Source organism: Canis lupus, chromosome 32 (genome assembly GCF_011100685.1).
Source record: "Canis lupus familiaris isolate Mischka breed German Shepherd chromosome 32, alternate assembly UU_Cfam_GSD_1.0, whole genome shotgun sequence".
In the NCBI taxonomy this organism is placed as follows: domain Eukaryota; kingdom Metazoa; phylum Chordata; class Mammalia; order Carnivora; family Canidae; genus Canis; species Canis lupus.
In genome coordinates, this window is record NC_049253.1 from 22,221,839 (window position 1) to 22,247,616 (window position 25,778).

At 35.0% G+C, this 25,778-nt stretch overlaps 1 long non-coding RNA gene across 1 annotated transcript in view; it reads left to right on the plus strand.

The window, feature by feature from the left end:
* LOC111093604 overlaps nt 1-16,649 on the plus strand; it is an 81,300-nt gene extending 64,651 nt beyond the window's left edge. Inside the window, exons 4-5 of the long non-coding RNA XR_005382840.1 lie at nt 1,184-1,249; nt 16,199-16,649. This is a non-coding gene — a long non-coding RNA (uncharacterized LOC111093604). The remainder of the gene's footprint in view (nt 1-1,183; nt 1,250-16,198) is intronic.
* Nucleotides 16,650-25,778: the final 9,129 nt, after the last annotated feature.

The following is a 25,778-nucleotide window of genomic DNA, read 5'->3' on the forward strand; positions in this document are numbered from 1 at the left end:
GCTTACATGAGACTAATTCACCTAGAAACATACACCTTGTACACAGGAAATTTGAAAAGGAACTGGTAGCAGATGAATTGATAAACATGTTTTATCCTGTTATTGAACTTCCCTCTGTGCTTCAACCCCCTCACCTGTAAAAAGTTAGGGTGTTTCAAAAATGCCTGATACTCTATGATAAATGTTAACCTCAGAGTGATTAATAAAGTAGATTAGATCATCTTCAAGGTCTAATTTACATTAAACATATACTGTTCATTGAACAAATAAATACTGAGTGCCTACTGTCTAAATTTCAATTTAGGGCAGCCCAGGTGGCTCAGTAGTTTAGCACCACCTTCAGCCCAGGGCGTGATCCTGGAGACCCCAGATCAGGTCCTGCGTCAGGCTCCCTGTGTGGAGCCTGCTTCTTCCTCTGCTTGTCTCTCTCTCTCTCTCTCTCTCTCTATCTCATGAATAAATAAATAAAATCAAAAATTAATTAATTAATTAATTTCAATTTAGAATAGATCATCCAATATTACAACTTCCAAAAAGTAAAATATTTATTATTTCCTTTCTTTTGTATCCTCCTATATCTCTTTTTCTAAAGAGTGGGTCCCTCATGACTGTCAAAGAACACAAATAGTATATCTAATTTGTGAAAGCCTTAAAATCAAGTACAAAATATCTAAACCATAAGATGCTATCTTTTTTTCTCCTTCTCCCTCAAAAGAGAATCCAGGAAAAAATGAACTTTGTGAGAAACTAATATAACCTTACCTAAAATTGAGGGGAGTAAGAGAACATGGCTTTGATCAGGGCCCCCAGTCTCTTCCAGTCATTTTCCTATAAACCTAAACTCATCAAAGCATGGAGGTAAAAGTTCGGTTTGTGACAGTAAATCAAAAGGACAGCAGCACTGATAAAACTGTTAGACTGAGGACTGCATGCTTGAGCCCAGAAAACCTTTTAATTTGGGTAATCTGCCAGAGTGACAGCTCTCATCATCAGCATTGTCTTCAGAGAAACTACATGCCTTAGTCCCAAATGATAATCTGTCTTGACTCTCTAGGGACAGAATTGCTTACAACCCACTGACAGACACTAGAAGAAAAATAATCAGGTCTCCAGAGAATTTCTACAGCAATATCTATGACCATATCATAAGAATATGTTTAACAAGAACCAATCTTAATTTCAGGAATTTGAAATCATTTTACAACACTGATGATCTGGGTTTGACAACTAATGACAAGGAGCACGATAGGTAAGCAATCTGAAGAAAGTTGAACAGTTATTCATTCATTTAACTTATCTATTTATGTTAAAATGATTTAAAATATGCAACATTCTCCTTGCTTAAAGAACTGAATTCATAGACAGCAAAAACCTACTAAATATTCATATTTCCTTTCATTCAGCAGGGTTTTCATTAATGTTGAGAGCACATCTTTTATTAAGAAAGGCCTTAAAATTATGCTATGTTCTTATTTTTTAGAATCTAGATCACTATTTTCTTTTAATTCACCAAAGAAAAGCCTGTGTTAAACTGATTTAGGCATCTTAACTCATACCATACCAGAATATGTTTTATCCTCTTTAAGGAATCTTTATTTATATTCTTAGAGAAAAATCTCTAATTGCATGTATTTTTATTATGACAAGTTTTCTGACATAGTTGAAACCCAGTTTTCTTCACTTGCTTATTTGGTAATGAAAATTCCTTTTAATTATTCAGCTATTTTCCTTTAATTCCAACACAGATAGAATATAGACTGTGTAGGATCAACTATCCCAGAATATCTCGATAATGGATACACTTGATCTTTGAACAAACAAGTTTGAATTGTATGGGTCCACTTATATGTGGATTTTTTTTTTGTCAAATACAGTATAATATTACAAATGTACTTTTTCTTCCCAAAGATTTTCTTAACATTTTTCCCCTAGCTTATCATAAGAAGACAGTATGTAATAAATATAAAACACAAAATATGTGTTAATAGACTATTTATCAGTGAAACTCCTCAGTCAACAGTAGGCTATGAATAGTTAAGTTTTTGGAGAATTAATAATTATATAGATTTTCAACTGTGCAGAAGGTCAGCATCCCTAAACACCACATTTTTCAAGGGTCAACTGTATTTGCTTGTCACTTTAAGAAACCTCCTCAAACAAATTCAGTGCAAAAGTGGCTTACAGCAGTAATTCAACTAGCATTTTCCAGGAGCTCCAGTGGCGCTTTTCGTTAGCACCTGGTACTTATTCGACAAGTATTTTCTAAATTAATATTGTGCACCAGATATTTGCAATTAAGTCCAGGAGACACAAACATCAATAAGCTTTGCCCAGTATAGATTTTTAAAAGACAGTAACACAGCCAAAACAATCCTGAAAAAGAAAAAAAAAAAAAATTCAGTCTCACACTTCCTGATTTCAAAACATATTACAAAGCTACAGTTGTTTTTTTTTTGTTTTTTTTTGTTTTTTTTAACGGGGGTATACTTGGGTGGCTCAGTGGTTAAGCATCTGCCTTTGGCTCCAGTCGTGGTCCTGGGGTCCTGGAATCAAGTCCCATGTCAGGCTCCCCACATGGAGCCTGCTTCTCTCTCTGCCTATGTCTCTGCCTCTCTGTGTGTGTGTGTCTCTCATGAATATAGAAAATCTTTTTTTTTTAGTGTTTTATAGGCAAAAAAGACATATCAACTAATAGAGCGGAATAATGAGCTGAGAAATAAACCTTCAGATATGTGGTCAAAGGATCTTTGACAAAGGATCCAATGCTATTCAATAAAAAAAAAAAAATGTCAATCTCTTCAGCTGGGGTAAACAGGACATCTGCATGGGAAAGGATGAAGTGAAACTTCCACTTTACACAAAAATTAACTCAAAATGGATTAAAGACTTAAAAGTAAGATTTAAACCAAAATTGCTCAAAGAAAATACAGGGGTAAAGCTTCATGACAGTGGATTTGGCAATGAATTTGTTGATATGATACCAAAAGCACAGGCAGCAAAAACACACAAAAACAAATGGAACCATACTAAACCTAAACATACTTTGCACAGGATACAACACAATCAACGGAGCATAAAGGCACAGTGAAAAAGGAGAAGATATTTGCAGATTATTTATTTGGTAAGAGTTTAATATTCAGAATATTTTTAAAAAGCCCTCCTACACATCAACAATGAAAAAAAAAACCCAATTAAAAGATGGATAAAAGACTTGAATAGATATTTCTCCCAAGATAATAAAAAAGGCCACAAGCAAATGAAAAGATGTTCAACATCACTAGTCATTAGGGAAATGCAAGTTGAAATTACAATGATAGATCACCTCATACTCATTAGGGTCGCTGCTATTAAAGTGGGGAGTGTCCCAAGGTGGAGGCACGGGAAGATCCTGAACTCACCGCTTCCTGTAGACACACTAATATAGCTCTATATGGAAAAATTCCCTCTGAAAAAGACCTAAAAATAGCTGAACAGCTCCTTCAAAACAAATAATAAAAGGGTCACACAGAGAAAGCTAGGAGAAGCAGATATATAGTCTCACCAAAAACCCCAACAGCAGCATAGCAACCCACAAGTAGGAAGAATATCACATATTCAGAGCTTCTCCCCGAGGAGCAAGGTGTTTGTGCTCCACATCAGGCACCCCACCCCTTGAGACTTCACTGGGGACTCCAGCCCCCAAAATGTCTCTCTTTGAAAACCAACACGGAGGCTTTTGTCCAGAAGGCTGTAGTGAACTGAGATACTGCTCTCACAGGGCTCACAAAAAGACTCACTCAACCTGGGCCCCAGCATAAAAGCGGCAGTTTAAAAGTCACCTAGATCATAGCTGCAGGACGATCATTTGCTAATCTTAAAGTATCTTCCAAAGGGGAACAGGCCTCTTGGGCATCTCTGTAAAGATGGAGGCACTGGTGGGTGCCATTTTTGCTCTCTCCCTCTACCTTGTTAGTGATGGGAGGCACAAATAGTCCCTGTACTCTTTCATTGCCCTGTTAAACTAGCAGGTACATTTCCACGTAGTGTTCTTCCTCTGCCTTGCTAAAGCCAGCAGGCACACACAGTCCATATAGGGGACAGTCCTTGATTACCTGGCCCTAGTGGCCAGGAGGGCTTGTGTTCCTGGGTTCCCTGGGACAGTAACAATCACAGAGACAATTCTTCACAAGCTATCACCCCAGGGCAGTGCACAGATGCCAGCTGAAACATATCCCCAGTCTATCTGTGAAAAAGGACTATTTACTTGTCCTGGAACTTCAGCCTGAGAGGCAGGCCTCAGTTTTGCCATTCATTTATAGACTGTGAAGACATTCTCAGGGAAAGTAGGCCAAGGGACACAATCTGCATTCTCCCTTGGTCTCACTATACCTCATCAGTATCTCCCAGAAAGCAGCTTAAACACTTTCTGGGAGAAAGGAGCTTATACACTCATCCGGAGCCCTGACATTTCCAGCTGTTGCTCAGGAGACACTTCCAGATCACCTGTTCTGGAAGATAGCAGGGTTCATAATGGTGGCCCCATAAGACTATATGTATTTGCACACTTTAAAAGCTGCTGCCTAAGGGTCTGGTTTCTAATCGACCTACAAGTAGGTGCTGACTGAGACCCTGCCCTTTGGAAAACTGGCAAGTCTTGGCACACCCTCAACAATTGGGACCTATGAAGAATAAATAACCACCATCTAAAGTTAGGGCAAGGTGAAATGATAACATTCATCTTCTATACAAGGCAACTCTTTCAAGAAAGGGAGAATTTCACTTAATACATAGAAGCAAACACAGAGGGTAAAGCAAAATGAGGAAACAGAGAAATATGTTCCAAACAAAAGAACAAGATAAAACCTTAGAAGAAAACCTTAACAAAACAGACATTAGTAAGCTGCCCAATTAGAAGTTCAGACTAATGATCATAAAAGATGCTCACCAAACGGGGCGAGAGGCGTGGAGAGAATAGATGAATGTGAGAATTTAAAGCAATAGAAAGTATAAGGAAATATCAGACCAAAATCAAGGAGCTGAAGAATACAGTAACTGAAATAAAACACACTACAGGCATTACACAGCAGACTGGATGAAGCAGAGAAAAGGATCAGTGATCTAGAAGACAAGGCAGTAGAACTCACCAAGACAGAGCAAGAAAAAGAAAAAGAATTAGAAAGTGAAGCTATCCTAAGGGACCTATGGAACAAAATTAAATAGAATAACATTTGCATTTTAGGGGTCCAAGACACAATATAATTAAAATGTCAAAGGTTACAGAAAGAATTCTAAAAACCACAAGAGAAAAACCTGTTATATATAAGGGAAGCCTGATAAGACTACTAGAAGATTTTTTATCAGAAACTTTACTGGCCAGAAGAAAGTGGCATGGTATGTTCAAAGTACCAAAAGGAAAAAATTTCTGAACAAAAATTCTCTACCTGATAAAGTTATCATTCAGATTTAAAGGAGAGATAAAGAGTTTTCCAAAAGAAGAAAAGATAAAGCTCATCCCACTAAACTAGCCTTACAAAAAGTGTTATAGGGATTTATTTAAGCTGGAAAAAAGGACACTAATTAGTAACAAGAAAACATATGAAAGTACAAACCTCACTAGTAAAGGTAAATATATGATAAAGGTAGACTAATCACTTATAAAGCCAGCATGAAGGTTTAAAGATGAAAGTAGTAAGAATAATTATAATTTCAAAGGTCAGTTAAGGAATATACAAAATCAAAAAATGTAAAATATGACATCAAAAACATAAAATGTGGTGGAGTGGGAGTAAAAATGCAGTTTTAGAATGCATTCAAACATAAGTTGCTATCAACTTAAAATAGACAGCTATATAAATAGCTATTATATGTGAGCCTCATAGTAACCACTATGCAAAAACTTAAAGTAGATAGTATAAAAGACAAGGAGAAAGGGATCTAAACATAACACTAAAGAAAGTCACTAAACCACAAAGGAAGAGAGCAAGGGAAGAAAGGAACAGGAACTACAAAACAACCAGAAAACTTTTAACAAATAGCAATAAGTGCATACCTATCAATAATCACATTAAATGTAAATGGACTAAATTCTTAGCCCATTCAGTGGCTGAATGGATTAAAATAAAATTAAAAAAAAAAGACCCATCTAAGAAAATCAAAGCTGCTGGCATCACAATTCTGGACTTCAAGCTATATTACAAAGCTGTAATCATCAAGACAGTATGGTACTGGCACAAAAACAGACACAAAGATCAATGGGACAGAAGAGAAAACCCAGAAATAGACTCTCAACTCTATGGTCAAGTAATCTTCGACAAAGCAGGAAAAAATATCCAATGGAAAAAGGACAGTCTCTTCAACAAATGGTGTTGGGAAAATTGGACAGTCACATACAGAAGAATGAAACTGGACCACTTCCTTACACCATACACAAAAATAGACTCAACATGTATGAAAGACCTAAATGTGAGACAAGAATCCATCAATATCCTAGAGCAGAACATAGGTAGCAATCTGATCATGGCCACAGCAACTTCTGGCTAGCCATGTCTCCAAAGGCAAGGGAAACCAAGGCAAAAATGAACAAAGAATTTATCCAATTCAACACCCAAAGAACAAATAATCCAATCAAGAAATGGGAAGAAGACATGAACAGATATTTCTCCAAGGAAGACATACAATTGGCCAACAGACACATGAAAAAATGCTCAACATCACTCAGCATCAGGGAAATACAAATCAAAACCACCATGAGATACCACCTAACCCCAGTCAGAATGGCTAAAATTAATAAGACAGGAAATGACAGATGTTGGTGATGGTGAGGAGAAACGGGAACCCTCTTACACTGTTGGTGGGAATGCAAGCTGGTGCAGTCACTCTGGAGAACAGTATGGAGGTTCCCCAAAAAGTTGAAAATAGAGCTACCCTATGACACAACAATTGCATTACTGGGAATTTACCCCAAAGATAAATGTAGTGATCTAAAGGGGCACCTGCACCCCATTGCTTATGGCTATTGTGGACATTGCTGCTAAACTATGGTAAGTGCCCAGATGTCCATTGACATGGACAGATAAAGATGTGATAGATAGATGATAGATAGATAGATAGATAGATAGATAGATAGATAGATAGATAGACACACAATGGAATACTACTCAGCCGTCAAAAAATGAAATCTTGCCATTTGCAACAATGTGAATGAACTAGAGGGTATTATGCTATGCGAACTAAGTCAATCAGAGAAAGACAATTATGATCTCATTCATTTGTGGAATTTAAGAAACAAAACAGGATCATAGGGGAAGAGAGGAAAAAAATAAATCAAGACAAAATCAAAGAGGGAGACAAACCATAAGAAACTCTTAATCATAGGAAACAAACTGAGGGTTGCTGGAGGGGAGAGAGGTAATGGGAATGAAGTAACTGAGTGATAGACATTAAGGAGGGCACATGATACAATGAGCACAAAGTGTTTTGTAAGATTGATGAATCACTGACCTCCACCTCTTGAAACCAATAATAGATTATATGTTAATGAACTGAATTTAAATTAAAATTCTTTTTAAATTTTTCAAAACCATCTATATGCTGCCTATAAAAGACTCATTTCAGAGGTAAGGACACACATAGATTAAAAGCAAAATGACTGAAAAATAATGCTTCATGCAAATGGAAATCAAAAGAAAGCTGGGATACCTTACGTCAGACAAAACAGACTTTAAGATAAAGAGTATAATGAAAGACAAAGAGCATTAGTTAATGATAAAGGGGTTAATCCCTTAAGAGAATATAACATTTGTAAACATTTATTCACCCAACATAGGAGTACCTAAATATATAAAGCAAATATTAACATACCTAAAGGAAAAAACTGACAGGTAAACAACAAAAGTAAGGAGTAAACACCCACTTAAATCATTGAATAAATCCTCTAGACAGAAAATTAATAAGGAAACATTGGCCTTAAACAACACAACAGACCAGATGAACTTTATACATACAGAACATTCCAACCAAAAGCAATAGAATACATATTCTTCTCAAGTGTACATGGAATATTCTCCAAGACAGATTACATTAGGCAACAAAACGAGTCTTAATAAATTTAAGAAGACTGAAATTATACCAAGCATCTTTTCCAACCACAGTGCTGTGAAACTAGAAATCAATTACAAGAAGAAAAATGAAAAATCACAAATATGTGGCAATTAAACAACATACTACTGAACAACCAGAGTCAACAAAGAAATCAAAGAAGGAATTAAAAAATACATTGAGACAGATGAAAATGAAAATATACCAAAATATATGGGAGACAGCAAAAACATTTCTGAGAAGGAAGTTAATAGCAATACAAGCTTATATCAAGAAACAAACATCTTGGGATCCCTGGGTGGCGCAGCGGTTTGGCGCCTGCCTTTGGCCCAGGGCGTGATCCTGGAGACCCGGGATCGAATCCCATGTCGGGCTCCTGGAGCATGGAGCCTGCTTCTCCCTCTGCCTATGTCTCTGCCTCTCTCTCTGTGTGACTATCATAAATAAATTAAAAAATTAAAAAAAAAGAAACATCTCAAATAAACAATCTAACTTTCTACCCAAGGAACTAGAAAAAGACCAAATGAAGTCAAAAGTTAGTAAACAGAAAGAAATCACAAAGATCAGAGTGGAACTAAATGTATAGAGAATAGTAAGGAGACTGAACCAGTAATCAAAAACCTCCCAACCTCTCAACATACAAAAGTCCAGGACCAGACAATTCACTGGTGAATTCTAACAAACATTCAAAGATTTAAAACCTATCTTTCTCAAATTCTTCCCCAAAAAAGAAGAGGAAGGAATGCTTCCAAACTCATGTTATAAGACTAGCATTACCCTAGTACTAAAACCGGACAAGGACACCACCCAAAAAAGAAGAAGAAAAAAAAATTCTGTCACTTTGTATGGCAATGGAAGGTAACCAGATTTACTGTGATCATTTCACAATGTATACAAATATCAAATCATGTTGTACACCTGAAACAAATACAATGCAATATATCAGTTATACCTCAATTAAAAAAAAACAGGCAATAAATGTTAGGATGTGAAGACATTTTAACACCTGTATAATGCTGGTAGAAATATAAAATGGTACTACCACTATAAAAAAATAGTACGGCAGTTCCTCAAAATATTAAAAATAGACTTACCATATATGATCCAGCAATCCCACTTTTGGGTATATATTAAAAGAATTGAGAGCAGGATCTCAAAGAAATATCTGCACACCCATGTTCATAGCAGCATTTTCCACAATAGCCATGAGGTGAGAGCCAACCAAATACCCACAGACAAATGAAGGGATAAACAAAATGCAGTATGTGCCTACAATGGAATATTTTTCAACCTTAAAAAAGAACGAAAGTGCTATCACACGCTCCAAAATAGAAAAACTTTGAAGATATTATACAAAGTAACATTAGCCAGTCACAAAAAGACAAATCCTGGAGTACCTGAGAGGCTCAGTTGGTTAAGTGTCTGCCTTTGGCTCAGGTCATGATCTTGGGGTCCTGGGATCAAGCCCCAAGTCAGGCTCCCTGTTCAGTGGGGAGTCTGCTGCACCCTCTCCCTTTGCCCCTCCCCCATTCATACCCATGTGTGCTCTCTCTCAAATAAATAAAATCTTTTAAAAAAAGACAAATCTTGAATGATTCCACTTATATGAGGTATCTAAAGTAGTCAAATTCATACACTTGAATGGTAGTTACCAGTTACTGGATGGAGTAGAGATGAGAATTATTTAATAAGCACATTGTCAGTTGTGCAAAGATGACAAAGTTGTGACAACCTGATCCATAAAAATGTACATAAACTTAACACTACTGAACTGTACACCTAAAAATGGCTACAATGGTAAATTTTATGTTGTGTTTTTTATCATAATTTTTTAAGGCAACAAGGCATATGCAGTAAGTGACATGTATCAGGATATGAAGTCAGAATTCATAGTCTTAGAGTAAGGTTAAGTTTCAGAAAAGGAGAAGAAAGGAAAGTCCAGGTAGAAGACCCAACCTATTCAAAGGTATTTGGAGGAGAATAGCAAAAATTCACGTGAAAAGGCAAGTAAGAGTGGCCCAGATGAAACTAGAAAAGTAGACTGAGGACCATCTGATAAGGTGGTCAGTACTCAAGGGAGAGTAGAGTCTCTGAGGGGACAGAAAAACAAAGCTCTGGCCAGACAGAGCAGAGGTGAGAGAATGTCATCAAGGAACAACTTACAAGATTGCTGGATGCTCACCAGATAAGTCTGGCTTAAGGCAAATAAAATTCAGATAGATTCTTTCTAGATATAGTATATGCATACCTGGACCCCATAGGTAACCAATCATTTGAGATATTCATTCCCATAAATGAAGACATATCCTAGAAAACCTTTCAAAGCTAGTATGGACTTACATTTCTGAGTCCTTTGAATTATGAGTGCTATAAATTATTACCTTTGAATTATATCGATACAATTTTTTCACCCCAAACATTTTAGGAAGAATTCTCTTATAACTTCCATCCAAAGTTCAGTTTTATGCTCACAGAGGCATATATAAATAACTGGGCAACAAATGATGATCATTTATTGCTGAGTATTTACATGAGGTTATACAAAACACTTGAAACTATAAATAAAAAACAAATCCTAAATATAAAAAAGCAGTAGATTCATAAAATCATACTAATTATGAAAGCAAAGGAGAAATTTCTATTCTCATTTGAAAAGAAAGGCAAATAATTTCACATACTTCTACTTTATTAAAAAAAACAAAATTTCAAAATTTATATTTCAAACAAATATTTTTAACCATTCCTAAATACATGATACTGATAGGGACTTTTCATACTATACTGAGTCTAGGTTTAAAAAATAATTTTGAAAAAAAATTATACTTTTAGAAGATATTTACAGTTTAAACCTGAAGGCTCTGTCTACAAATATTTACATTTAGTTTTACTTAAATTATCATTTTTGAATTCCCAAACTGTAATCTAGAGCTTTGTCTTCAAAGCTACTGAAGGTTAGAAGATTTTTTTTAAGCGCCCTTGTGAGGTCACAGAGGCTGCCAAGAGGCCAGTAAGAGAAAGCAGACCTCACTGCCTGAATGTCAATTATCCAGCCCCTGGGCACTCGCTCACAGAATGCCACAGCTTAAAGTCATTATAAAGATAGCATTAAGACAATTAAACAAATTACTTGGAATCAAGAGTACTTAAAATCTATCCCTAACCTGAATAAAAGGTACCAGAGGACAACCCCCAAAATTGAGGGAAATTACAGAAAAATGTTACAACATGAGTAAGTACTCATTGGTTTTCTTCTTGCAACTTAAAGTTTTTCAAGCATTCCAGAATCAAACCCTAGAGTATTTCAGCAATGCATACAAAACTAAAGAAGGCCTTATAGTATTTCAGTAATGCCAACACTCAAAACAGCTTGTGTTTATAGTAAACTAAGTTGTTTATTTTTTACTATTCAATATCTTTACTGAAGCAGTCAATATGTTTACCTTGTATGATTTTTTTTCAACAGTGGAAAGTTAAAGATCCTATTCTCCAGCATGAAATCATAATTGAATAATGCAATAAATTATTAAATCCTAAAGTCCAGAAAATATTAAAAGGAAGATTTTGAGCTAAGGCTATTCATTTACTTTTCAGAACAAAAATAATCCATGGAGTACAGAGGGGAAAACATCATAGATTCGCTTCTCTTTTAGAAGTGTATCTATCTATATAGGAATATTTATATGAAGTATATACATATATATATCAATATGAAGTGTACATATACAAATATTTATATGAAGTATATATACATGAAATTTATATGAAGTATATACATAGACACTTCATAAATCAAACAGGACATAGACAAAATAATCTTGAAGATGAAAATATTTATATATAAAATTATGAAGTAAATATCAATCCTTAAAATAGCAAAAAAGGATTAACAGTTCCAAGTCCCAAATATATCCATATTTTACTACATCAAGAATAATAGCTTTACAAAGATATACACATTAGCTTACTTAATCTTCACAATAAGCACAAGGTACTTTACATGGAACACAATGGAGAGCAGTGACAAGCCAAGTCTTAGAGTCAAACAGACCCTGGGGATGAATGCCAGCTCTGTATTTACTGGCTGTATGATCTTGGGAAAGCTGCTAAACTTCTCCAACCCTTGGTATCCTCGCTTGCTAAATGAGTATAATAATGCCTAGCTCACATGTACTATAATAGTTAAATAAGATAATGCACATGCAGCACATGACATACACCTGTCACATACATACACACACACACACACACAACCATCATTATTTACAGATAAGTGTCCTTGTAAACCAGAGTCTACTTGAGAAAGGTGGTTATTTATCCCCTCATGTGAGGCTATTTCCACTGTCCATAATTGTTCTTCAGGAGCCTACCACAAGACATCATCCAGTGCTGACATGGGAAATCCCAAACTAAGTCATGTTAATCTTCTTTGTATCATCTCAGTTTTAGAGAAAAACCTCCCAGAGTAAAGTCAGAATCCAAAGCAAGACTTTCAGTTATGTTCGAGCAATTATCCAACTGTGTGGATAATTTTTGCCGGAAGAATATCAAATGCAAAGATAATGCAGAAGTCTCATTGCAACAAAAAGTTAAATTTACTCTCACATACTCCAGAAAGTTTAATTAAATGATGAAACATTACATCATTTCTTTTTCTTCCCAATTCTCCATTCTCTAAGGTATAACAAAACAAACCAGAGGACTAGATGAGAAGAAAAAAAAAAAAAAAACAAACCTAAGGATGCTATTAATCCAAAACATGCGCAGAACTTAAAGCTGACAGTTTCTATTATAACAGTAATTCTATAATCATCACACAGCAAATAGCATAACCAAGTAAAGATGTTCTCTATCACAAGTGGTAAAATTGTAGTTTTTTTGTTTGGTTGAAACATTTCAAAAATCTTGGCTGGAAACAGAAAAGGAAGTCAATACACTGAGAGCTACATCAACAAGACACTACACAGACACAGTGATTAAGAACTAGTGTGTGACTATGATGGCCCTTGAGAGCCAAAAACCTATTCTTCAAGACTGCGTTCCAAGTTTAGTAGAAGAAAATCACAAAAACAAGCCCAAATACGGCACTAAGTTCACAAAGGAACCCACATAACATGAATTTTTATCCAAAGGTTTAAAAGAAAAACTTAGTTAAGACTGGTCATAGTTTATAAAAATAGAATTTTAAAAGGCTGTGAAGGACAAGAAGATAAATTTCCTTTCCTTAAAATCTAAATTTCTCTGCAGCTTCTATAAGTAAGGTAACTCTTTTAACACACAATGCATATTGTCAGCTCTATCATCCATAAGGCTTGCTGAATATCACTTAAGGCTTGCTGAGTATCACTTGAAAGTGCTACTGATAATTTGTTCAATCTCAAACATATGAGTTATGCATTACACAAATATTGACCAGAACTCAAAGAGGAATGAGGTGCCACTGTTCTTTACAACCATTCATTCAGCTTTGAATCTTTAGAAAAAATAAAGGCCAAGCATATATAAAACATTTACCATTTTATAAAAACTTAACTTTTAAAAGAAGTGCTTATATGATGTCAAGGAAAATAACAAGTTAAAGTGTCACCAGTTAGAAAAAGTTTTTGTACTTAGGAATGCAGTCACATTTTATTTTATAATGAGTAAAAGTGAGTATTTTGAATTCAAACAGGTCTTTTGAACCCACACAATACAGATGGAACACACCTCTAATTTCAGTCAAAACTAAAAAAAGAAGAAAAATAGATACTACCTGGTTAAAGCATAGCCCAGATGCAAAGCTGAACACTGAAGATACATGCTATCTGAATAGCATAAATTTAGACAAAGTAGTTCAGATTAAAGAGCTGGCCATATATACTTAAAAGTCTACATTTGATCATTTAAGAAAGGCCTCAAAGAAAAAAGGAAAGGGTACTTCAACATGTGATCTGGAAGAAATTTTAGCATCACAGGAAAAGTTTGACTTTCTTCTGGTGCTTGGTTATATAAAGGAGAAAGATTTGAAGAAAAAAAGTGTAAAATTGTTTTCATACAATATATGAATAATGAATCTAGACTTTAAAAGAAAAGCCATATAGGTTTTATCTTTTACATTACAGGAAAAAAATGAAATTCACAAATTATCATCGCAACTTTGTGTATGTGTGTTAAGATGGTAAGAAATTAACTTAGACAAATCACAGCTTTTTAAATTTAATTTAAAGGGGGTTTTAAGGAAATTAAGATATAGTCTTTGCATCTGTTCTCAAAGTGCCCTAACATTTAACTTTCAAATAATTACTCCGTGGAAACTCCTACTATTACGTAAATAAGCAGTGCTAACAAGAAATTAGAAATTATAGAAGAAACTAAAGTGCAGCGTTCAATCCATCATGTCCAGTCTACCAAATTGGGAATCCCTAAGATGAAATATTTGCCTAAATAAATTATAAAGTCACTAGTTGAACATAAATACCCATCTTCTGATCCAATACTTCTGATTAAAAATAAGTCAGGTGCATTCCCATAAATTCAAACACTATTCTCATGTTCCAAGAATATTTTTACCCTGCTTCTTTTCATGGCATTAAGCACTGGGGGTTTTTTGTCTTCCTTCTGCCTAGAATGGCTTTTCTCTCTGATACGACTGTTAAAGTCATGCTTATCCTTCAACACTGAAAACAAAGGATTCTTGGTTCCTTCAAAGGAAATATGATCCTGTTAGATCATAATCCTGTTAAATTATGATCTCAATGTGCAGCTACAACTAATCTTCAAAAACACAATAATTATACCTAAACCATAAACATGTAGTGAGCAATGTGTTGATCACTTTTTGAAAGTTATGAAAAATTCTGTTTTCTGAAGGGTTCACAAACAAGTATTTTCAATTTGCTCTAAAACAACAACAAAAAATTCATGCATCAGAACACTAAAAAAGTTTTAAGTTAAAAAAAAATTAAAAACAGATGAAAAAAATAACAAAACATAGATAACCAAAACCTAAGAAGCAGGCAATGTGACTAAATAAAGACTGTTCTAGGTGAAAACTGAGATGGTATTTAACCAAGATCATAAGATGGAAGAATAAAGAAAAGACAAAGACTCAAGATTAAGATACTACAGGCAGCAAGGAATTAAAAATTTGTTCATAGATTCCTGCTTTCAGTGTTTGTGTATCTACTGATGTCATGTATAGGAATGTCACTTATAGGTAATAAATAACATTAAAGGGCTAAATTTTATGGGACCAATCATGAGTTCAAAATCAGGCATATTGAGTTTGACGTAATATGGAATACATAGAAAGATTGAAGCCTTCTTTAAAAAAATTTTTTATTGGAGTTCAATTTGCCAACATATAGCATATTACTCCGTGGTCATCCCACCAAGTGCCCCCCTCAGTGCCCATCACCCAGTCACCCCAACCCCCGCCCACTTCCCCTTCCACTATCCCTTGTTCATTTCCCAGAAGACTGAAGCCTTTTAATGAAAGTCAAGACTTAAGGTGAGAGACCTGCTCTATATTTTGAGTCACGCTGGTGAATGGGGCTTCTCTCCAAAGAGTAAATCATGCTGGAGAGATAAAGTGCTTTCTCAGAACCTCAGAGAACACTTATTTACAAAGCATATGGAAGAGCCAGTAAAAGCTTAGCAAAGGGGAAGCCATATAAATAAATAAGATGAGGAGAAGATAATATTAGTGAAAAGTGTCAGTTTCATTGGATACAAGGAATATGCCAGGGCCTAAAACAAGTGTCTAGGGGAATTTGGCACATCAGTAGTCATTAGTGATTTGGCAAAAGCAATTCCAGCTTCAGACAGTGAAATAAACAATGAATGGGTGGTCAGGAACACACACAGGTTCTTTTCAGGAGAGTTAGAGTAGGAGTTAGAGGCTGACAATGGTTCAAAGAAGGGTTTTGCTAAGGGAAAAGAGTTTATAAAAAAGGAGTTAACAGAGAAAGAGGGAAGGGGAGAGTGAAAGGAGATAGAAAGTGACTGAACAAGAGCATTATTTCAGTATAGAGAGGAGGCTTATACTTAGGAGGGAAGGCAGTATGAATATATGAGAATATAGGTAGATGCTGGTATGAGGCAGAAAATGGTGGAGAACTCTCATGACATGTATTCTCTCAATTAGAGAACAGGGGATGGTCAGCCTCTGAAAAGCTATAAGGATATGCTGATGCAGAGAGCATGAGTAGATGAACGGTGACATAATCCTTATCAGGAATGGGAGTGGAAGTGGACTACGAACAAACAGAAGCTCGGCAACCCAAAGAAGAAGATGAGGCTTCTGTGATAAAGATACTGGACTTCATCTCAAGGCAATGGAAGCCACTGGAAGATTTTAAGAAACAGCATGAGCAGATTCCTGTTGTGAACTATACGCTACATGTTTCTACTAGTTTTAATAAATAAAAATCTACATTTTTCTGAACTGATCTCATATATACTCACAAAATCTGAAAATTCTTAAAATTCCATGTTGTACTGAAGTGTGCCATTTGTAAATTATAAAACAAACCTCGATATACCACCAAACTATTAAAAACACTTTCTCATGTATCATGTAAAATTACATAATTAGAAAAAGGCAGTAAGTTGATTTCTTGAATGTTGATCTTATTTACAATTTTAAGTATGATTTAAATAAATTTCATTAAAAGGCAATCAGGCAAGTTTGACTTTTCGTTGACATTTAAGATCTGTCCTAATATTTCTAAAACAAAAAAAAGCACCTTGAGCTTGTACCCCTCTTGTCAAATGCAATGATAATATAAGTCCCTCATCTACTGTGAAGAAATTCTAGAGAGTAGCCTGGGAAACTCAGTTAAGTGCCTGACTCTTGATTTTGGCTCAGGTCATCATCTCAGCGGTTGTAAGATCAAGCTCCATGTCAGGCTCCACACTGGGCTTAATTCTCTCTCTCTCTCTCTCTCTCTCTCTCTCTCTCTCCCTCCTTCTCCCTCTCCCCCCCCACAAATTTTTTTTTGACTTTTTAAAAATTTTAAAGATAAAAAATTCTAAGAAATTACCTGTTTAATGCAATTTAGTCCTTTAATAAGTCTTAATTCTTATTAAAGGACCCATTTCTAAAGAATAATACAAAACAGGGGTACCTGGATGGCTCAGTTGGTTAAGCACCACACTCTTGCTTTCAGCTCAGGTCACCATCTCAGGGTCATGAGATTAAGCCCCACATTGGGCTCCATACCCAGTGTGCTTAAGATTCTCTCTCTCTCTCTCTCTCTCTGCCCTCCCCCCTTCACCTCTCTCTCTCCCTCTCTCTCTCCCTAAGAAAAAAGAAAAGAAATAAATACAAAACAAAACTACATGGTTTAAAAATAGTACTTCCTCCTATAGGATTCAGGTCACCCTAACACACAAATGATCTCCCAATTCTCCTTCTACTTCTATTCCTCCCCACACCTCTAAATGGTACCTTGATGTTGATTTTTTTTTTAATAATTGGATTTCTTAACTCTGATTTTTATTCTGACATCCTCTCACCTGGCACTGCTTACAGGATATGCAAAACGGGAGAGGTTGAAATCCATTCAGAGAGTCTTCTGAAAACTGGATTCCAGTAATTACAATAGTAGTCACTGGAGTCACAGACAACTGTTCCTTTGCAGTATTGCTATTGCAACACATATTCCTTGAATTCTGCCCACTTAAAATGTTGAGAACTGAGAACATAATCTCACCAACTATCTTTTTTACTTTATTTTATAAATACCAATAGGATATTGACTAAAATCTACAATAATTAAAGGAACAATTTAAATATACAATTCTTCATGTATATTTGAAACCATCTTCCATTACCATTAACCTTGTTACTATGTGCTAACTACCCATTTACTGAATCTCATACTGCCTAACAACCACACATTATTGCGTAGTTATTTAATGAAATATAATTTCCAATGGGCAAGTATAAAATACCTACCAACATTAGAAGATGTTGTATGATTACTTAGATATGGTTTCAGGAATGCACTATGGAGCAACTCTGAAATATATAAATGTTTCAAAAAGATATCTGCCTCTTTCAGTTGTATAACAATATTTCTGAAATAAGTTTGAGTCTGGTTCTCATCACAAATGATTCAAGTAAATAAAACACAGCCACATTGTCTCCTAGAACTTGAGAAAAATTATATCATAAAATGTTTATCCACAAGAAAAGTCCATGTTAAAATATATTATGTCAAAATGAAACATTAAAGGAAAATACATAACCTAAATTAGAAACCAAATAGCAACTGCAAAATAAATACTGAGTACTATTATTTTCTTCACCTTTCACTTTGAATAGCCTGAAGATCTCAGAGAGAATTTTAGTGGAAAAGAAAATCCTAATATTGTTATTCACCATTCCATATTCCCAAGAACAGTGTACTTCACTGTCCCAATTGACTTCTCATGGTGACCACTGCCAAACAATATCCTCCAGAGCCAGAGACTGGTAAACTATCTAAAAGTACTATTTCTACTGAACACAGAACTCTACACTAAAATCTTACGTTAAAAAAAAAAAATGGTTCCAAAATTTATAATTTTCTAAGTCATTTTATTTTTTTAAGGATTTTCAGACAAGATTAAGTACTGATAGACAGGCACTATGTGGTACATAAGCATTACAGATAGTAACTAACCACTGTATAGTTAGCTACTACTACATATAGTTTCCTCACAACCAAAGTCTAATGTGCAGTAAATACAAACTATTTACCTACCTGGATGCCACTCGGTTTACGATAACCTTGTTTTATCCAAACAATACATTCAGTGAATACACAATGTGAAACAACCTCTGATTATTCCTAATACACAAATGAAACTGTAAATCTGTTCACTCATATTGATGCATATCATTTCTAAATTTCTCAGAAAATAGATTAATCACAATTTTACAATCAGCATGGGTTCACTGGATAACTTTTATGCTCGGTGGTGTAATCAAGAATATTTATAGAATATAAAAAAAAAAACTATTTGTCTATATTCACAAAGTCTGTAATCTAGGTTGGTGATATGTGTTTTGTTGAGTTCTGGCACCATGGCTTTACTTTGGTAATAAAAAATAGGAGGCTTGACATGGACCCTCCCAGATAGATGGAACTCAGGTAGCTGTGTGGACAGTGTTCTAGAACTTCATAGGGCATAGTTGAGGCATATCAAAGGAAAGGTTCAACCTTGGTTAAAGTGAAATACAAACAAAATACAAACACCAAATTGGCTTAGAAAATACTTTGAGGGATCCCTGGGTGGCGCAGTGGTTTGGCGCCTGCCTTTGCCCCGGGGCGCGATCCTGGAGACCCAGGATCGAATCCCACGTCGGGCTCCCGGTGCATGGAGCCTGCTTCTCCCTCTGCCTGTGTCTCTGCCTCTCTGTCTCTCTCTGTGTAACTATCATGAATAAATAAATAAAATCTTTAAAAAAAAAATACTTTGAGATGAAAGAATATCAAGTTTCAAATCAGCCTTCAAAAATTGACCAAGAATTTAGTTCTGCACTACACATCATTCTAAGCATTTGATATATATTAGCACATTTAATCTTCTAACAGCTCTGAGAGGTAAATTATATTCTTATCTTGATTTTATATATCAGGAAACTGAGACACAGAGGGATTAAAAATAACTTACCCTAGATCATCCAGCTAGTAAGGAATAGAATTGAGATTTGAATCCAGTTTATTTGTAGCACCCTTTCCCATAATCACTATGCCATAATACCTCTAAGTCTCAAGCCGGAAGTGAAAAACATATACATGTATGTGAAGGAATAAAAAACAGAATGGAATGAAATGGAATGGGAGCTATGAAAAAGACAAAAATATGAAACTGGACTTTTAGGTAGATTTGGTCCAAAAACTCTCATAGGATGGACTGACAGCAGAAATGCCTAGAATCATGGAATCCGAGGTCTGTCAAACTCCAAAGTTGGTTTGAAACTATCATAAAACTGAATTTGCCATCATCTCAATGCTTAACAGGAAGAAGTACAAACTACTACGAAAACTGGAAAAAAAAAAAAAAAGAAAGAAAGAAAAGAGAGAAGAAAATAGTATCCATAAGTAGCAGATAACTTCTTTAAACAAAAAAAAAGGAATATGCCTGACCTCAGAGACCAATAGTTACAAATTCAATTCATCTACTGAATACTTGTACCTGTTTTTAAATTTTCTTGGTATTAAAAAAAACCCTATTATGTGAACCTGCTATTTAAGACCTAGGAATTAAAAAAATAAATAAGCTCTTGCCTTCAAGAGCTGCCCTGAAATTATGTCCATCTCATTCTATAACATCTGATAACTATATTGGAAATAACATTTGCTCATCACCTTAATATTTTTGGATCTCTGTTTTTAAATACACAATTGTTGCTCTTCAAGTTTGTAGCATATATCAGCTAATTCTCAGACCTGATTTTATTTCGACCCTACTCAAAAGAAAACAAAGATTTCTCCTTAGTGAAAAAAATCTGAATACAAAATAAAATAACAGCCTCATTAATTAAACTCTTTTAACCTTCAATTTCTCCCTTCATCAGAAGTACCTCCACACAGTTTAGGAAGCTTTAGGAAATCATTTGTGAAAGGAGAATAGGGGCAGAAAAATATGCTTCTCTTATTCCAATTAGGAAGTTTAACCAAGGAGGTGGAATTTCAAATCAAAAAATTAAGTTCTAATTAGTTACAGATGAAAATCCCCAAAAAGACCCTAGTCACAATACAAATCATTAACTGAGCTCCTGGAGACCTAGGAAGAGAAGGATTTTTCATGATAAAATGGAAATGATTTACATTTGAAATCCTAACCACAACACTCTTTAGTTATTTATATACAATTAAGTAATTAATTTGCTCACAGACTGGGCCAAAATAACTGGAAAATGTTTTGTTATTTTCACAAGTTTCTCAAGTATTAGTATTGAGTTATTACTGCATATTAACTCTTAAAAAATCTCATCACTGAACCCAGTTGTTTTAAGGTTCATCATCTTTATGCCACCTGGTTTGAGATTTGGCTGCAAAACTGCCACACTACACTGATCAAAGTGTTCACCAAATCAAGAATGCAGGAGTTGACCATATGAGGATTCCAGTACTTTCTATCTTTGAATGTTCTAAAAATAAATGTGTGCAAGTTATTCTGAAATCATGTCTTACCTAGCAAATTAATGTGGGAGTGCCCTTATGCACACTACAGTACATAAAATAAGACTGTTTTATGGACTCTTCCGTATAAAAGCATCCCTTGTGGGACAGGTGTTAATATTGCATCCTGTAGTCTTCAGTTTAAATCACACACACACAAAAAAATGAATTTGAATAACTGAGAAAACTAAAAGCTCTTTAAAAAGAAATTAACTAGAAAATGCATTTCTTTCAAATTCACAGTGAACACTACCCATTCCAACAAAGTATAGCCTCTTGATGCTTACTTCTCACACCTCCCAATGTAACTTGGCCTAGACAGTCTGATGGGGGCACAATTCAAATTCTTCAAAAAGGCCATGATCTAAATCACTTCCAGATTTGCCTCTGTTAGTCTAAAATTCTTGCATTAATAAAATAATATGATTATGGCAATAGCAAACTATGTGGGCATGCTTATCTATTAACATAGCTGCAAAAAGAAAGGTAGTCATCTCTAAAAGAAAAACAAGAAGAGAACAATAACATGAACAAAAATTCTTTTGGACTTAATCTCATCTGTGAATAATTAGAAGAGTTTAAGTTGATTTAGAAGAGGTGGAGGAAAGATTCTGAAGAGATAGGATTACAGTGTCTTTCACTTTGATGTATTAAAAATGAAGAAAATGAGGAAGAAGATTAGACACACGTACACGTGTGTGCATGCATACAGGCTTACACACATGCATACTCTCAAACATCACAGTGACTAAGCTCCCTATCCCATTTTTCATATGACTGGGGTTAGTAACAAGTAAGATAAGGGTTGTATTCAGTTCTTTGATTAAAACAAAATAAAGGAACAAAAAACTATTTTCACTCTATTTTGATTCAGGATAACTCTTAATTTTTGGTCTACTGGAACTCATTCACAATTAAGGAGGAACTGTGTATGATTAAATATTTGGTCAAAATATCTCCCTACACATTTAAAAACAAATGCGTAATCTAAAACTCTATAACAGCAAATAATCATGACATGAATTCCATGAGGACGATTCTATGTCATATCCTCTAATGACTTAAATTTTATAGCCAGTTATTCAAATATCTCTTTTTAAATACATTTGTTATACAGTCTTATTTTAAAAAGCACTGCATTCTTATCAAAGAAATTCCTGTTGAAGAAAAATTTAAGAGGGATGCCTGGGTGGCTCAGCAAAGTGTCTGCCTTTGGCTCAGGGCATGATACTGGAGTCCCGGGATCGAGTCCCACATCGGGCTCCCTGCATGGAGCCTACTTCTCCCTCTGCCTGTGTCTTTGCCTCTCTCCCTGTGTCTCTCACGAACAAATAAATAAAATATTTAAAAGAGAGAGAGAGAGAGAGAGAGAGAGAGAAAAGAAAAATTTAGGAGTTACAGGTAATACAAAACAATTCCCCTATTCAGATAATTTTAAATTATTTGGTGTATTTAGTTTGATTTTGTATAATTTTTTCTTTTAACACATTGTTTCCCAAACTAGTATTTAAATAACATTATTCTAAAAGATATTAATATAATGTTAATATCTATTCCACTAAAAACAATGTTCTGTGGTATTTAAAATGGTATAAAAAGGTTTAAGCAAAGTGAGCAAAAGTCCACTGTAGCTTTCTCAGAGCTGAGGTGCTAACATTCATTATGACTTAATTCATAATAAAAGACTTGGGAAGCAAGTCATCATAAACTTGGGGAGCCAAGCAGCTTCCCAAACTTATCTCCTACTAAATATATCTTCCTTTTTCATATATTAGCTTCCAGTTTGGGAAACAGTGAAACTACGTTATACTAGCAGGACATTTCCATACCATTAATAGTTTCAAAACTATGATTTTAGGGCTATAAGTTATCATCACATTTAAGTATCTCATAGTTTACTAGAATTTTACTAAAAATTACTAAATGACTATATATTTCAAACAGCACTTTTTCACTGAGCTTGTATCAAAAGGGTGTTTTCACTGGTTTAATATTTGTTAACTTGAAAACAAATATTTGTTAATTTGATTGACCTAAGTGAAAACTCATTTTTACTTTCATTTCTTTGCAAAATAGTAAAGATGATTTTTTTTCATATTTTTACCAGCCATTTGTATTAATCTCTCTCCTACCCTGGACTTCAGTTCTTTCTCTCCATATTTATTATCTTTTATCTCACTGTTTTTACTTCTTAATCTTTCTCTGAAATACAAGTTTCTCAAGTTCTTCTCATCACTGATTCAGTTTTTCAAATCATTAATTCTTCCTTCTTGCCTCCGCTAAGACTTGAATCCCACTTTCATGGTTTTACTGTTTCCTGCAATTGTCCCCCCTTACCTTTAGAGAAACATGAATGAGTTAGTTCTCTCCTTGCAGCTCTCCACTGCAGGTTCACCAATATCCTACCTTCAACCATATGCTATGTTAAATTTTTCTAAATGTTCTTCTAGTTTTTGTAAATACTCTCCAAATTGTACTTTTCTCTTGCATCTTCAGGATGCTAGCCCCTTACCCTGAAGCACTGTCTTAGTTAACAAGTCAGAAGTTGTTCAGGTTTGCTGTTGCCTCTTCCTATGATGGTGATGGTGTCCACCATCCAACAGAAGGCTTGACCTGACTCACTGCGTTCTTGAATGGTTATAAAAAAATCCCTTTTCAGCGCTGTAGCAGGATTGTAGATAGATATGAAGAGTTAAAATCCGATTCTCAGGCGGTCAGGCATTAACTTAAAGCTTGCTTTCTAGATGTCAAAGGACCCTTGCCCTCACATACTGATGGCCTGAAAAAGAATCACCAGAAGTCTAAAATGCCTACCATTCGGTTCTCCATTCCCACTTTGAGCACTCTACCTGGGGAGATATCTTCCTTTTAGGATGCAATGGTCTGTGGCTCCAACTATCCTCATCTTTAATGCCCTTGCTGTTCTCCATGTTCTTAAAGCTGCTGGACAAACAGAAACACTAAGAGAATGGAGGCATAAGTGGTGGTAATACTAAAGCTTCCTCAGAAAAACAGTACTGCTGCAGCAGATGGAGAGCTGTCCCATTTCCTTGTTTCAAGATCATTGGTGTCTGAGCAAACAAATGATGTTACAAAAGAAGCAAGCTACATTTCCTACTTTATAACTGAGTTGTTTCATCAGATAATCCTGTTTTTCCTAGTCCAGTTCCTTGTAAATGGAAGAAATGTATCAAAATTTCTAGCAATTGAGTATCAGTCTCTTTTTTCCCCATTACTTTGATTTTCTTTCTAGGTCTTCATTAATCTCTTAGCAGAAAATTGGAAGAGGCTGTCAGCAACAGCAACCAAATGTTATTTTTAATGAGAAGCCTCTCTAAATTTTAAATATAAATTATAATCTGATTATTTCACTGTCAATTACAAGAACTAATTTGATCCATTAATGTAACTTTATTTTAAATAAATGTATTAACACTGAAAAGAACAGCATACAGGAGAGTAGAAGGCGCTGTTTACCTAGAAGTCACAAATATCACCAGGGCAGAAATGCTAACTCCTTTTCTTCACTGGTAACGGCACCAGAATAAAAAGCAGACTTTCCCCACTATTTGAAGTTGAAAGTGGTTAACAAAAAAATAAACATTATCCTATGCTTTCCAGGTTTTATTATTCATATAGTTTTGTTAAATACATGGCAGTGTTTTCCTATTTTCTGTCACTCTAGACCACACAGGCTAACTAAGCTCACTTGCTTAACTACTGATGAACATCATGATACTGGCAAGTTTGAAGTACTTGGCCCCATCAATTTCCCACTGCCATGTTGATGCTTAAATAACATGAAGTAGAATTTCTGTGTATAGTTCTTTTATATCGCATACATGTAGCTAATGCAAAAGAATGGAAAATAAGAGGAATTGCAGATAAACATGTTATTAGAAAAGAAAGGAGAGCGAGCTTCTCTGAACATCTATGGTAGACACATTTTAACAGTGATGATCCACCTTTGAAAAGATTCACATGAACACCACTGAAACTGAAGAGTAATTACTATAAAGTCAAAGAAACCTGAGATAAAATCCGGGCTCTACTTAATAGTTGTGTTACCCTGAGCAAGGTAATTAACCTCCCTACTGCTCTCATTTCTCTGTTGTAAAATAAAGATATTAATAATGCCTGGTTCATCAGACGGTTAGCTGACCTAAAAATTAAAGGTAAGGCAAGCAACATCACTGTTTAGATAAGTGCTCTACAAATGTTTGGTATGATTGCCCCCCACGTATTCTAAAATAAAACAATCTTTACATGAAGTGGGATTCCACTTACAGAAGATGAAAGGATGTCTTTGGTAGTCACCCACAATGATTTTGCTAGCAACTAGTAACTTGCTTATTAGATTTATTTTCACATCTAGATTACTTTAGCTTGCACCATTCAAGACACCTTAGGTAGATTCTGGGAAACAAGTATGAATCGCTTGTACTTATGAATTACATTAAAGTATAAGAAAAATTAGATAGACAACTGAGGACAAAAACAATAAAAAAAAACAAAAAAAAATACAAAAAACTACTGATGCTTCAGAAA